The sequence below is a fragment of the Littorina saxatilis genome, linkage group LG11 (assembly GCF_037325665.1).
Source record: "Littorina saxatilis isolate snail1 linkage group LG11, US_GU_Lsax_2.0, whole genome shotgun sequence".
NCBI classification, from domain to species: Eukaryota; Metazoa; Mollusca; class Gastropoda; order Littorinimorpha; family Littorinidae; genus Littorina; species Littorina saxatilis.
Genome location: NC_090255.1, coordinates 39,500,594 through 39,514,993, shown reverse-complemented (window position 1 = coordinate 39,514,993; position 14,400 = coordinate 39,500,594). Strand labels below are relative to the sequence as shown.

The following is a 14,400-nucleotide window of genomic DNA, read 5'->3' as shown; positions in this document are numbered from 1 at the left end:
TTCCTTCGTGTTGATGCCAACAAAACAGAGCTGTTCAACTATCTTGCTCAATGCGTCATGACAGTGGAGACAGAAAAAAGTATCATCACCACTCAAGGTCCCATCGCTCTCTCCAACCAACCGATGGATTTGACTGGCATATCGCCATGCAGTCATGAAGAAGCGGACACGCGGATGATGGTCCACCTTGCCCATGCAGCACAGGTTAGCAATCGTGTGTTGCTTCGTACTGTGGACACAGATGTGGTCGTCCTTGCTGTAGCAGCTGTGACAGAACATCCTGGACTGGAAGTGTGGATTGCCATGGGAGTTGGCAAACATTTCCGGTACATCGCTGCTCATGACATCGCAAAGGCAGTTGGGATAGACAAAGCACGTTGTCTGCCTTTCTTTCACAGCATGACCGGCTGCGACACCGTTTCCTCGTTCAACAATGTTGGGAAGAAGAAGGCATGGGATACATGGCACAACTTCAAAGATATAACAGAAACTTTCTGCCGTCTCTGCACATACCCATTCAGCCTCACTGCAGTCGACATGGTGGCTCTTGAACGATTTGTTGTGCTCCTGTATGACAAAACAAGCAATTGTGTGGATGTGAACAATGCCAGAAAGCATCTCTTCACCAAGACTGGGCGTCAGATTGACCACATCCCACCATCCAAGGAGGCTTTAATACAACATTGCAAACGTGCAGTCTACCAAGGAGCACATATCTGGAGCCAAGCATCCAATCCAACCCCACCCCTTCCTGATCCATCTGACTGGGGGTGGCAGTTTGTGAAAGGAAACTGGCATCCATTGTGGACAACCCTTCCACAGGCTTTCAGAAACCTGCCAGGAACTCTTGAAATGTGGTTGCAAGACGGGCTGCAGCAGCAAACGTTGCAAATGCTTCAAGACTGGACTAAAGTGCACCGCTCTCTGCATATGCAATGGTTGCTCCTCGACTTGTCAGAATCAAGGTAGGAAACCTTGCTATTTGTTGAAACCGTTGCTGCTGATGTTTGTTTTTAGTGTTGTTGTTGTTATTTCATTTGACTCTCCACCCCCCCCCTCTCTCTCTCTCTCTCTCTCTCTCTCTCTCTCTCTCTCTCTCTCTCTCTCTCTCTCTCTCTCTCTCTCTCTCTTATGCGGTCTGCTGCACCGCCTCCCTTCCAAAAAAGCACCTTCCGCGGTGTTCGTCATTGTTGCCATTTCCAACATTGCAAATGAATTGTTGCCATGGCAACCATGACATCCAGTCATAACACACCCCATGCCTCAAACTGTCTACACATCAAATTTGGATCGATTTGGAGCAAAATAATGCCTTCGGTGTTGCCAAAGGCACTCTTTGCCAGTGTTGCCATGGCAACTGGGGTAAATGTAATCCGGCCCCATGTCTCAAACTACCTCAACCAAAAATGTGGTGCAATTTGGAGCATAAATGTGGATTTTAATTCTGTACATAGAGGCAGACACCTGAGGGAACCATAGCCAATATGTGACGTTATGGCTGGTGGGGGGGGGGGGGGTAGGGTTAAATAATAATATTTCACAATGGCTCTGTATCAGGATTTGTTCAGAACACAAAACTCTCTTACTGTGCCAAATTTGGTATTTGTTAAAAGAAATGATCAATTTTGCGACAGAGGAGTTAGACTATTAATAGGCCATGGAATAAGCAAACTGCAATTGATATGATTTGTTTGATATGATATGTTTGATTTGTTTGACATGATATGATTCAGCGTTCACTTCATAGGCTACAGATATTTTCGTATCATCATCATCATCATCTGCAGCAGCAGCATAATCATCATGATCATCATGATCATCATCATCATCATCATCATCATCATCATCATCATCATCATCATCATCATCATCATCATCATCATCATCATCATCATCATCGTCGTCGTCATCGTCATTTCGTTGTTGTCAATGTGTGGATATATTATTATATTAACAGCTATTGTGTTTTCAGCGTAGCAATAGGGTCCGATATTTAGACGAGACAAGTATAATGCCGACGAGTCGAAGACGAGTCGCATTATACTTGTTCGAGTCTAAATATCGGACCCTATTGCTACGCTGAAAACACAATAGCGATTATATAGCTGTTCTGACCTTGATTTGTTGTTCCAAACTTACAAAATGACAGTTTTTGCGTCGATGCGTTGATCTCAGGTTTTGATAGCAGACAAACTTCTTACGCGCATCATGTTCGCGCAGACATGCACACCGCTACACGCTTTCTGACTTTGGAAGAAAAACTGACTCCAAGTGCATTCGACTTCACAACACAGTTGTTGAAACAGCTTTTTAAGTTGTCAGTGTATGCTGTTGTCGATAGAAACATCGCCGTGGTACACATGAGTAAACCGGAATCATGCGTCGGCAATTTTTCTCAATATGCTTTTGGATATTGAGTAAAATGGCCGACTTCCGCCGCATTATGCTTTGATGATCGAAAGAGACCATCCAATCACAGCCCCCGAATTCCCCCACGTGTTCATCAGAATAGCTATATACTGGCATTTGTATTGCACAGATGTTCACTGGACTTGTGATCGAAAGGTTGCTGGTTCGAATCCGGGCCGGGACGGACACGGGTCAACTTTATGTGCAGACCCAGAGACGGTATCCATCTCCCACCCCCGTGTCACCATAATGGCACGTTAAAGATCTTGGTCATTCTACCATAAGTGCAGATGGCTGATACCACCTAAACACGCATACATCAAAAGCCGTGAGGGCGTAAAAACTCGAATCGTATAAACTAATTCACGTCCAATATAGGCAATTAAGACCTGACGGACAATAAGCCCCTGAAAATGTACTTTACAGATGTTCCCATGATGCTTTATGCCGTCTGTGACACAAGGACAGCAATCAGACAAAAGAATAATTAAAACAAATACATATAATAACAAAATAAAAAGACGGTTTTTTTATATTGTTTTTGTTTATATAATTTAATAGAATAATTCATGTCTTCTTTGTTCCATTACACTCTAATAACACTATATGTTGGTAATCCTCTTTCAACACAAATTGATTGTAAATATTTCGCAACAATGCTCGTAATCACAAGTCCTTTAAGCGTGTGTGTATATAGGACACAAAGGATTTGACGCTTTATACAAACTGAATTCACTCCTATGCACCCACATGCACTCCTATGCACCCACATGCACTCTCTCTTGTAAAACCTTGAAACCTCTCTCTCTCTCTCTCTCTCTCTCTCTCACTCTCTCTCTCTCTCTCTCACACTCTCACTCTCACTCTCTCTCTCTGTCTCTCTCTCACTCTCTCTCATTCTCTCTCTCTCTCTCACTCTCTCTCTCTCTCTCACTCTCTCTCTCTGTCTCTCTCTCACTCTCTCTCTCTTTCACTCTGTCTCTCTCTCTCATTCTGTCACTCTCTCTCTCACTCTGTCTCTTGTTCTCTCTCTCTCTCTCTCTCTCTCTCTCTCTCTCTCTCTCACACACACACACACACACACACACACACACACACACACACACACACACACACACACTGAAAGAGAGAGAGACAGACAGACAGACAGACAGACAGACAGACAGGAAGTCAAATAGCAAGTCAAATAGACGGACGTACAGACAGACATTTAAATGTTCTAACCCTTTTCTAAATCTAAATGTCTTGCTAAATTACCGTCTATTAAACAGTTTCAATATATGGCAAATCCACTTTAATGACGCAGAAGATGACATAAATTCAGTCGCATTAAAAAAATATTGTAATACCACGTACTGTCATAATATTGATGCTTGTTTGAAGCTCGGTCATGTGTATCAAAAAGAGTTTTGTGAATGACGCTTTCCAAATGACACAAATATTCAATCGATAAATTTAAAACAGTGCATTATCCTCATCACTGCATCGAAACATTTAAAAAGTTTTGTATTGATTGAACCATTATAGTGCACAAAAGTGGATTAATCATTACCTAAACAAAAAAGAGGGAATATTTTTCTAAAAGATACTATTATTTGCTAGAAAATAAACACATAATTATGCTCCTCATGCATCGGTTGCTTTCAAATGTAATTAGTATTAATTCATTAATTAATGTATTCGGTTTCTTTATTCATTGATCTTTTGAGTTATTTGTAAGTTATTTATGTCTGTATTTCTTTACGTATTTACTCCTTTGTATATATTTACCTTTTTTTACTTGTCTTTTTTTCGTGTATTTTGTGTTAACTGCGCATCTTACAGCGTATTCTGTCTGTAAATATTTTAGTCTAATGGTAGTTCTTTGTATGATACTATATATATTCTTTATGACTGATTTGTAATTTTGTTGTTGTTGTTAATTTAGTTTAATAAATGAAAAAGCATGAGTTTTTTACTGCTTCTTTCAGGATTGAGGGATAAATGCTCAAAATGTGCAGGAACATTTTTGCATGACAGACACAATACAACAGTCCATTGTTCCCCAGTAAGCCTCAAATTAATTCGAAGGTGTTAACTTCGCGAAGTGTTGGTGCTGAGATTTTTGGTAAAAAATACTTCGCGATGTCTTGGCGAAATCGACTTCAATTAAGATATTCCTTTAAAATGCTTCTACAAGACAACCAAATACATTCATTTCACCACCCCCCCCCCCCCCCCCCCCGCCCAATAAACAAACAAACAAGTAAATAAATACTTGAAAACAACTTTAAAACAAAACAAAACACGACTATGAAAAAGAAAGGGAATGAATGAACCAAGGAGTACCGCCCTGATATGGCCCTTCGTGGTCGGCTGGACGTTAAGCAAACAAACAAACCAAGGAGTACCGCCCTGATATGGCCCTTCGTGGTCGGCTGGGCGTTAAGCAAACAAACAAACCAAGGAGTACCGCCCTGATATGGCCCTTCGTGGTCGGCTGGGCGTTTAGCAAACAAACAAACCAAGGAGAACCGCCCTGATATGACCCTTCGTGGTCAGCTGGACGTTAAGCAAACAAACAAACCAAGGAGTACCGCCCTGATATGGCCCTTCGTGGTCGGCTGGGCGTTAAGCAAACAAACAAACCAAGGAGAACCGCCCTGATATGGCCCTTCGTGGTCGGCTGGGCGTTAAGCAAACAAACAAACCAAGGGGTACCGCCCTGATATGGCCCTTCGTGGTCGGCTGGGCGTTAAGCAAACAAACAAATCAAGGAGTACCGCCCTGATATGGCCCTTCGTGGTCGGCTGGGCGTTAAGCAAACAAACAAACCAAGGAGTACCGCCCTGATATGGCCCTTCGTGGTCGGCTGGGCGTTAAGCTAGCAAACAAACCAAGGAGTACCGCCCTGATATGGCCCTTCGTGGTCGGCTGGGCGTTAAGCAAACAAACAAACCAAGGAGTACCGCCCTGATATGGCCCATCGTGGTCGGCTGGACGTTAAGCAAACAAACAAACCAAGGAGTACCGCCCTGATATGGCCCTTCGTGGTCGGCTGGACGTTAAGCAAACAAATAACCAAGGAGTACCGCCCTGATATGGCCCTTCGTGGTCGGCTGGACGTTAAGCAAACAAACAAACCAAGGAGTACCGCCCTGATATGGCCCTTCGTGGTCGGCTGGACGTTAAGCAAACAAACAAACCAAGGAGTAGAGGGCAAAAAGAGAATAAAATAACTGCATTGCGTAAAGAACCGCAACCGCAACCGTAACACGAATGTAGAGAGGTTTCCGTACATTGCCACTGTCTTAAAGGCAGAGTAAGCCTCCCGTAAACCATCACAGATACGGTCAGGCTTTTACACACAGTACAAACACCCTTTCATTTAAACACTCACCAATTGAGAACATCCTAGGTGCCCTCCGTAAAGAGCGAACAATTTTCAAAGAATTTATTTTTGCGTGGTTTATCTTACCCCTGAGCCATCGTGAACCCGTGTGATCCAGTTTTCCTTTTTCACAATGCAGTCGTCAGTTAGTCATGAATGCGACTCGATGTGAGCTTATCTACAATAGCACGTTTTTTATGCACGAAACAACGGCTGTGGTTCACAAGAACTCTAGCGATGGCTTTTGACTGTTGAGAGGAACGGCGATTTGCACTGATAAACCTTCGTCTGCTACGACCCTTGCGTGACCCTGCTTCCGGGCTTTTCTTTTTTTTAAACTTTCACAACTTCGAATTGTTCTGATCTTGTCTTGATGAAAAACGAATTCTTTTATGATTAAAGCTGTGGTCTATTTATGACTTTCCGGGGCTACGAGGTTGAAAAATAGGGACAAAATCATGTACAGATTTCTGTACAGCAAACACTACCCGAAACCCCACCTATACGGCGTGTATGACCTTGAGAGCTTCAGTCAACGCTTGAATTTTGCAGTGGTAACATCCGGTTTGTTCTCGCAGAACTGAGCATATTTGTCAAGAAGGATCAAGCAGAAAAAATAAACGACTTGGCAGGGATTCGAACTCAAGGCATCGGGGCCTCGAAATGTCGGGGCCGATGTCTTAACCGCTAGGCCACTTCACCAGTATTGTCAAAGATAAAAAATTGATAATTTTATATCATTCTACGCTTGAATTATCATTTATGCGTTGCAAAAACGTAAAAATTGACATTAAAATTTGCCTTTATTTGCAAACATGTTTTACAGAATCGCAGTACATGTTTACACCGTCATGCTACACGACATTCGCGCCATGCAAATAGCTGCGATATCTCTATTTACAACATGCAAGAAAATGACAAGAACAGTAATTGAATCTCTCCAAAGCCAGTTGAAACCAGACATCTAAGAAATAGTTATACATGTATTCACTTCTGAACAATGGGCGGATAGAGATATAAATCATGCTGCTTCAAGAATAACATAACATGAATTCATATCAATGTTTTTCCTTCATTTTCTCAATTGGCGCAGTAGCCTAGTGGTTAGGACATGAGACACGAAGTCTCGAGGTCGAGAGTTCGAATCTTCGCCGGGGCGTTTATTTTTTCCCCTTGATCTCTCTTGAAGATAAAATATGATCAGTCTTGAGAGAGCAAACCGGATGTTATCCCTGCAAAATTCAAGCGTTGACTGAAGCTCTCAAGGTCATACACGCCGTATAGGTGGGGTTTCGGGTAGCGTTTGCTGTACAGAATTCTGTACATGATTGTATCCCTATTTTTCAACCTCGTAGCCCCGGAAAGTCATAAATAGACCACAGCTTTAAAGAATGTTTGTGTAACAAGCTGTCAATTTAGTATTTAGATTTTAAAAGTTAGGTCTAGAGCAAAAACGAGGCGCCGTTGTTGTTAACGAACAAGTCTACGAAAATAAATTCTTTGAAAATGTCTCACGCTCGACAGAAAGCAGCCAGGATGTTCCCGTTCGGTGAGCGTTCAAATGGAAGTATGCTTGTACTGTATTTAGACGCTCGGGGAGCTCTGTGATGGTTTACGGGAGGCTTACTGTGCCTTTAACAATTGTCATTCTATGGCGACATTTTATCTGCTTGTTGCGAAATGATAGCTACAATCTGCGGCGCCGATGTAAATGATTTATGTTGCAAACATTTAATCTTATTGCGGGGAAGGAACGCGAGACGCTTGGTCAATGTGCACGCAAGAAAGGGTGTGCGTTGCTCACGACAGGAGCGGACTTAGGCCGGGGGGGGATTACAGGGGTTCCGGACTTCCCCCCCCCCCCCCCCACATCCCCTCTGTCTGTGAATGTTGTTGTTGTTTCTGTTTGTAAAGTCGGGGGAAGAGTTAATTGTTGAATCAGTATCATTTTTGTACAGTTTTAACTGCCACTCCCATGCGACATGTCTTCCTTCTAACCATACTATATGATGTCGGGAGCAGATATCAGTGAAGATAAATTGCCATTATTACACCCCCGGTATAGGGGTGTGTATAGGTTTCGCTCGATGTGTTTGTTTGTTTGTTTGTTTGTTTGTGTTCGCATATAGATCTCAAGAATGAACGGACCGATCATCACCAAACTTGGTGAACAGGTTCTATACATTCCTGAGACGGTCCTTACAAAAATTGGGACCAGTCAAACACACGGTTAGGGAGTTATTGGTGGATTAAAATTATACAAGGACGTATAGAGGGACATCTTCATGGTCAAAGGGAAATAACCATTCTCACTCAGTCACTGCCACCAACTGAGAAGGTTATTTCCCTTTGACGGGGGTGTTTTTCCTACCTCGTAGGAATTTCTTGTTTAATACTAACTTTAAAAGAAATAATGAGTGGCTGCTGACACCAGTTGATCATGTTTAAAATAAAGAATAAGCCACACATTTTATAAAATAGCTATAACTGCTCCGCCCCTGCATCATTATCTATTTGAATAGATGTATAAATTGTCTTTTAGAAACATGATGGAACGTCTGTGTATGGCTGAGATAGAAAGAAAAAGAAAGAAGAATAAAATCAAGATTTGTGTGATGTTGTATTGTTTTGGTCACGTAAAATAACCTTTGGCTTGATTTCGTGTCCTCCTTGCATACTGTCAGTTCTGTCATGTCACGTATTATGAATAACATGTCGTGTCCTCGTTGCCTTCTGTCAGTTCTTTCATGTCATGTATTATGAATAACATTTCGTGTCCTCGTTCATACTGTCAGTTCTTTCATGTCACGTATTATGAATAACATTTCGTGTCCTCGTTGCATTCTGTCAGTTCTTTCATGTCACGTATTATGAACTAGATGATTACCTGCTTCGCCGGGTACCGGCTTCGCCGGGATGATCGCGAGACGGAGTATGAATACCCGGCTTCGCCGGGAAGAAGTAGAGCACCGTTGCGCACCGTACGCCGGCAATTGATGCCACACGAAGGAAGGGAGATAAACGCGCAAAACACTGGAGAAGATAAGGAAGAGTTACTGGGAATGGATGTACAGAAAAACCAAAATCGGTTCAGAGCTGCGCGCTGAGAGCACGGGTTGAAAATTTTCATCGACCAGATTGTGTCCGGGGTCTACCTGAATATGCCCAACAAATTTGAAGCAGATCCATCGAGAAATTTGGCCGTGCATCGTGAACACACAGACATACACACACACACAAGCCGTATATAGATATAGATGTCCTCGTTGCATTCTGTCAGTTCTTTCGTGTCACGTATTATGAATAACATTTCGAAAGACACCGACATCAAGACAAAAAGGGAAAACAACCCGCAAAAGCACGAACAAAGGAAATACGGACAGAAATAAAGAAACAAATCAACAATACGAACAAGAAAGTCAGGAAGAAACTTTCAAAGACAGAAGATGTGAAAGTTAAGAAAAACGGAAAAGAAGAAAGATGAATCGTAGCTTACCTCCGAGTGACAGACCCCGTTGTAAAGCAAAGAAAAGACTTTGCATAACATAGTACATCGGACACAGAACTGTCAGAATGACAAGCAAAAAGGCAAAAGGAAGTTGTCAAAAAATAGGACATAGGAGGGGTGAGGGAGGTTGGACTAAAAGGGGGTGGGGATGGAGGTCGAAGAAGAAAAAATAAGGGGAGGTAAACCTTGCAAGGAGGATAGGGTCAAAGAAGAAGTAAAGGGAGGCAAACGTTGGCGGCCAGGGGAGTGAACTCCGTTGTCGCTACCGGCGCCTCGTGTCGATATCCCGTCGTGCCGAAGATGACACAAAAGAAATTTATTTCCAACGACACTATCGATTTTCTGATTGATATCTATAGCCTACTGAACGGCTCCCGCTTAGTCGCTACCACAGCACAACGGGGGGTCATGGGGGAGGAGAGAATGGGGGAGGCGGGAGGGGGGGGAAGTGAATAGGGTTTGGGAGGGATGGAAGCGATATCATTGACAGACACAGGGCATGAGTGACTCTGCTCAAAGTTTTTCTACTCCAACCCGTTCACTTTATTTTCAGAGTAGCAGTCTAGAATATCTTTGTTTCGCTCAAACAAGAAATAGTTAGATGAAATGACGCTTGACGTGGATAATCTGAGTACCTTTATATAAATATTTTTGACATTAAAAGCGATTCCTTTCGGAGATTGAAGTTCAATCGTTGAGGGATAGACAGGCCCTCAACTTTTTGTTGAATATAAAATGGAAATAAATAAACGCACGACAAAGAAAAATTGCAACAACAATAAATTGTATGTGATAAAGACAGGATAAACTACACGTCATAAAACCAAAAAGTCTGGTTGATGAGTTGAGAGAGAGAGAGAGAGAGAGAGAGAGAGAGAGAGAGAGAGAGAGAGAGAGAGAGAGAGAGAGACGCAGACGCAGACGCAGACGCAGACGCAGAAGCAGATAATTTATTCACTAGGCCATAGGTGCACACAAAAAAGGTACAAAATAATAATCGCACAACACATACATTACACGGCATTTAACTAGGAGGTTACAACATCTCTTAATTTAAAGGCATTATACAAATACAGGGACACATGGCACATGCGGGAGAGAGAGAGAGAGAGAGTGAGAGTGAGAGAGAGAGAGAGAGAGATCGAGAGAGAGAACTAGAGAGAGAGAGAGAGAGAGAGAGAGAGACAGAGACAGAGAGAGAGAGAGCGAGAGAGAGATCTAGAGAGAGGGGAAAATGGAGGGAGAGAGACAGAGACAGACAGACAAGACAAACAGACAGAAAGACACCAAGAGAAAAGTTAACGACAGACACACAAACACGCTCTCTGTACGGAAGAACGCCCAGTTGCCGCGAAGAAGACACAGTGTCTGATCGTCGCTACTTAACTTTCAATGGAAACCACTATTCGCTAGAGAGAAGAAAAAAACCACCACCATACGATTACAAATTTGTCATTTTTTCCAACAATTCTTCTTCTAGTATTTAACCTCGAGGTGTGGAAGAATAACATATTATTGTGTGAATCAAGACAAGGACAATGACAATGACAATGACAAATCTTTATTTTTCGAGGGTGACAAGAATAAGCATAGATATGCTTTTTTGCATCTGGCCCTCGCCCTAAAGAGGGACTAAACTATTTTACTATAACTATGACTAGGGACAAAAAAACAAAAAAAAAATAAAAAAAAATATAAAAAAATAAAAAAATAAAAAAATAAAAAAAGAAAAATAGAGAAAGAAAGCAAGCCATGGAGTGACAGACACCAGCAGGAGAAACAACAACAACAACAACAACAACAACAACAACAACAACAACACCAGCAACAACGACAACACCAATGGCGTAGTCTTTTCTGTATACTTTTAATTTATGTCATTATTGTTACTCTCAGACCTTTTTAGCGTATCACCAACTCATGTCCCTAAAAGGAAAATTTCCTGTCAGACAACTGCCCCAACAGAGACAAATTGTCTGTTCTTATGGTAGTCAAAATACCTTTGTTACTACTGTTGTATGAAAAATATCAAAGTGACCGCTCACATAAATGAACGGTGTACAGAAGGCTCTGCACCTGTCACATTTTGGAGATACGACGGATTTGACAAATCAACACACACACACACACACACACACACACACACACACACACACACACACAATCACACACACACATGTATGTCAAGATAAAGCATCCGTACCACTCCACCCCTGCACAATCGGGAACCCCAACCATCCGCCACGCTGCCGAACAGAGCCATGAAATCACAACTGCCCCGTTTCGGAAACGTCCACTTGTTCCCAAAATCGGACAGTGTAACGGTTGAACCATGAAGAAAGAGACGTTTCCCTGATATCAGAAACTGGCTATTTCGTGTGTTTACATTCACATGTACAGACAAGCGTAAAAATCTCATTACTAAAACTGAATGTTGATCCAAACACTCAAAATACAGCTGTTCAAGCCTGGCGGCAGGTGCGCAAGGAAGCAAGCCCCCAGGTAAGTAAACAAACGAGCAAGTAAACAGAAAAAGCCTCGCATCGATAAAATTGATTTTTCTTAAAGTCAAATCCGAGGATCCCAAACATTTCTAAAAATAAAAAAAAGTGAATGTGACTTGCCGCAAAACTACGATAAAACATGGACTCTTGATATTGAATAGCACCGACCCCGTTACTAGCCGCCAGGTATTTTCATGCCTCTGACATTATAACCTCAACCTCCCCCACGTCTCTTTGTTCTATAAGTAATGTGCCATTCTTCGTCGGTGATTTTTTCCTTCGCCCAACCTATTCTAACGATCGGCCTAGAACTTCACCCGGGCGACTTATTAATACCTTTTAATAATGTACAGTACAGTACGATAAAGAGACCATTGAGAAGTTACAAAGTCAAATGTTACTGACACACGTTTACCGGTGGAAAAATCGACTAACCATTATATTGTTTACCGAGAAATCCGGTCGACTGGCGATGACGGTATATTATGCGCACACGCACTTTCATATCGACCTCCTAACATTCTTTTTTTACCCAGTGGTGTAGGCCTACACCGTGCGAGACCCAACATGCGCCACCTGAGCTCTGTAATCGCCTCCCTTCGAACGTCGGAGAGAGAAAAAAACAGCACACACACAAAAACTGCCGAAATGTGGCCCCCTTTTGGGGGGCGTCCTGGCGACAGACAGAGCGAGGCTGTGAGAGACGGAGGTGAGGTGAGGTAAGGACACAGAGAGGTATGGAGCATCACTTACCTGCTTCAAGAAAGCTCCGTCACTCCTAGCGATGTCACATCCGAAAGCGAACACAAGAGAGAAAGTGTCTGAGAGAGAGAGAGAGAGAGACGGACAGAGCGCTAGCTGGCCACCAAGTGAAGCAGGAATCGCCGAGCGGAAAAGCATTCACACCTAGCCTAGCCTTCCGAGTTACACTGACCTATATAGCTGCACGCGCGCCTGACCTAGATGAGGACAGGCGAAGACCATTGGTTACATGCATAAACTATGCAGTGCCGGCATTAGCGCTGGACCAGTCTATCGATCCCGCCTCGACTGGACAGGCCGGCTGGCCGAGCGCGTGTTACTGGAAGTCTGGAACCACTCGCCTCTCCCTCCCTCCCTCTCTGTCTCTCATTCCTTAGATGTGTGGCGCTGAGCCCAGTGACGAGCAGACAGAGAGAGCAAACAGAACAGTCAGCACAGGACAAGGCCCACTTACACACTACACTACTTGATGGGGCTGTGAGCACAGCGATAATAATACCACCGCACTCGGCAAAAGCGCATAAACTGTCACCGTCATACTATACCGTACTGAGAGGGAGAGAAACAGAGAGAGAGAGAGAGAGAGAAGGGGGGGGGGGGGAGAGGGAGGCAGCGCGCGCTACCGTGGCAGGACCGCGTGAAATCAGCCCGTGTGCCGGCAAAATGTTTGTATCGATTGTGTATTTTTCTGCCCCAGCACGGCAAAAAGCAGGTCAACCATAGCGCGTGCCGGTCGCCCGCATCGAGGGAAGGAGGCGGGTGCAGAGAGCGAGGGAGGAGGGGGAGGTGTGGGCGGATGAGAGAAAGTTATGGAGAGTATTGATGATTTGTTTTTCTCTCTCTCACACTCTGCTGTCCAAGGTCTGTGTTTTTCTGCTCGCTCCAGTGACTGCGTAGCGGACGTGACCTGCGTTACTTCTCCACAACTTGCCGCGTTACATTCTGCTGCGCTTCGTTGCGTAGCGCGGTCAGATAGGCGCTTGACATCCACACACACACACACGCTAACGCACGCACGCACACACGCACGCACGCACGCACACACACACACACACTCATACACCCACACAAACACATACATACACAAACAAACACAAATATACACAGACACTCACACACACTGACACACACACAGACACAGACACACACACACACACACACACACACACACACACACACACACACACACACACACTAAACGCTTTTGATCCCATGTCAATGTTTAAAAAAACAACTCGTGTAAACCTTGCATCACACAGCAAGCCACTGATGTACAAGTATTCTCTATACATTTTACTCCTGTAAACCTTGCATCACACAGCAAGCCATGTACAAGTATTCTCTATACATTTTACTCCTGTAAACCTTGCATCACACAGCAAGCCATGTACAAGTATTCTCTATACATTTTACTCATGTAAACCTTGCATCACACAGCAAGTCATGTACAAGTATTCTCTATACATTTTACTCCTGTAAACCTTGCATCACACAGCAAGCCATGTACAAGTATTCTCTATACATTTTACTCCTGTACACCTTGCATCACACAGCAAGCCATGTACAAGTATTCTCTATACATTTTACTCCTGTACACCTTGCATCACACAGCAAGCCACTGATGTACAAGTATTCTCTATACATTTTACTCCTGTAAACCTTGCATCACACAGCAAGCCATGTACAAGTATTCTCTATACATTTTACTCCTGTAAACCTTGCATCACACAGCAAGCCATGTACAAGTATTCTCTATACATTTTACTCCTGTAAACCTTGCATCACACAGCAAGCCATGGGGCATGTATTCTCTTTACTCACTCTCCTAGAAACTGGTCAGTCGGGAC

At 43.4% G+C, this 14,400-nt stretch overlaps 1 protein-coding gene across 1 annotated transcript in view; it reads right to left on the bottom strand.

Moving 5' to 3' along the window:
• LOC138980730 (uncharacterized) overlaps window positions 1-12,956 on the bottom strand; it is a 106,298-nt gene extending 93,342 nt beyond the window's left edge. Inside the window, exon 1 of the mRNA XM_070353635.1 lies at window positions 12,545-12,956. The gene's annotated coding sequence lies outside the window, so the exon portion shown is untranslated. The remainder of the gene's footprint in view (window positions 1-12,544) is intronic.
• Window positions 12,957-14,400: the final 1,444 nt, after the last annotated feature.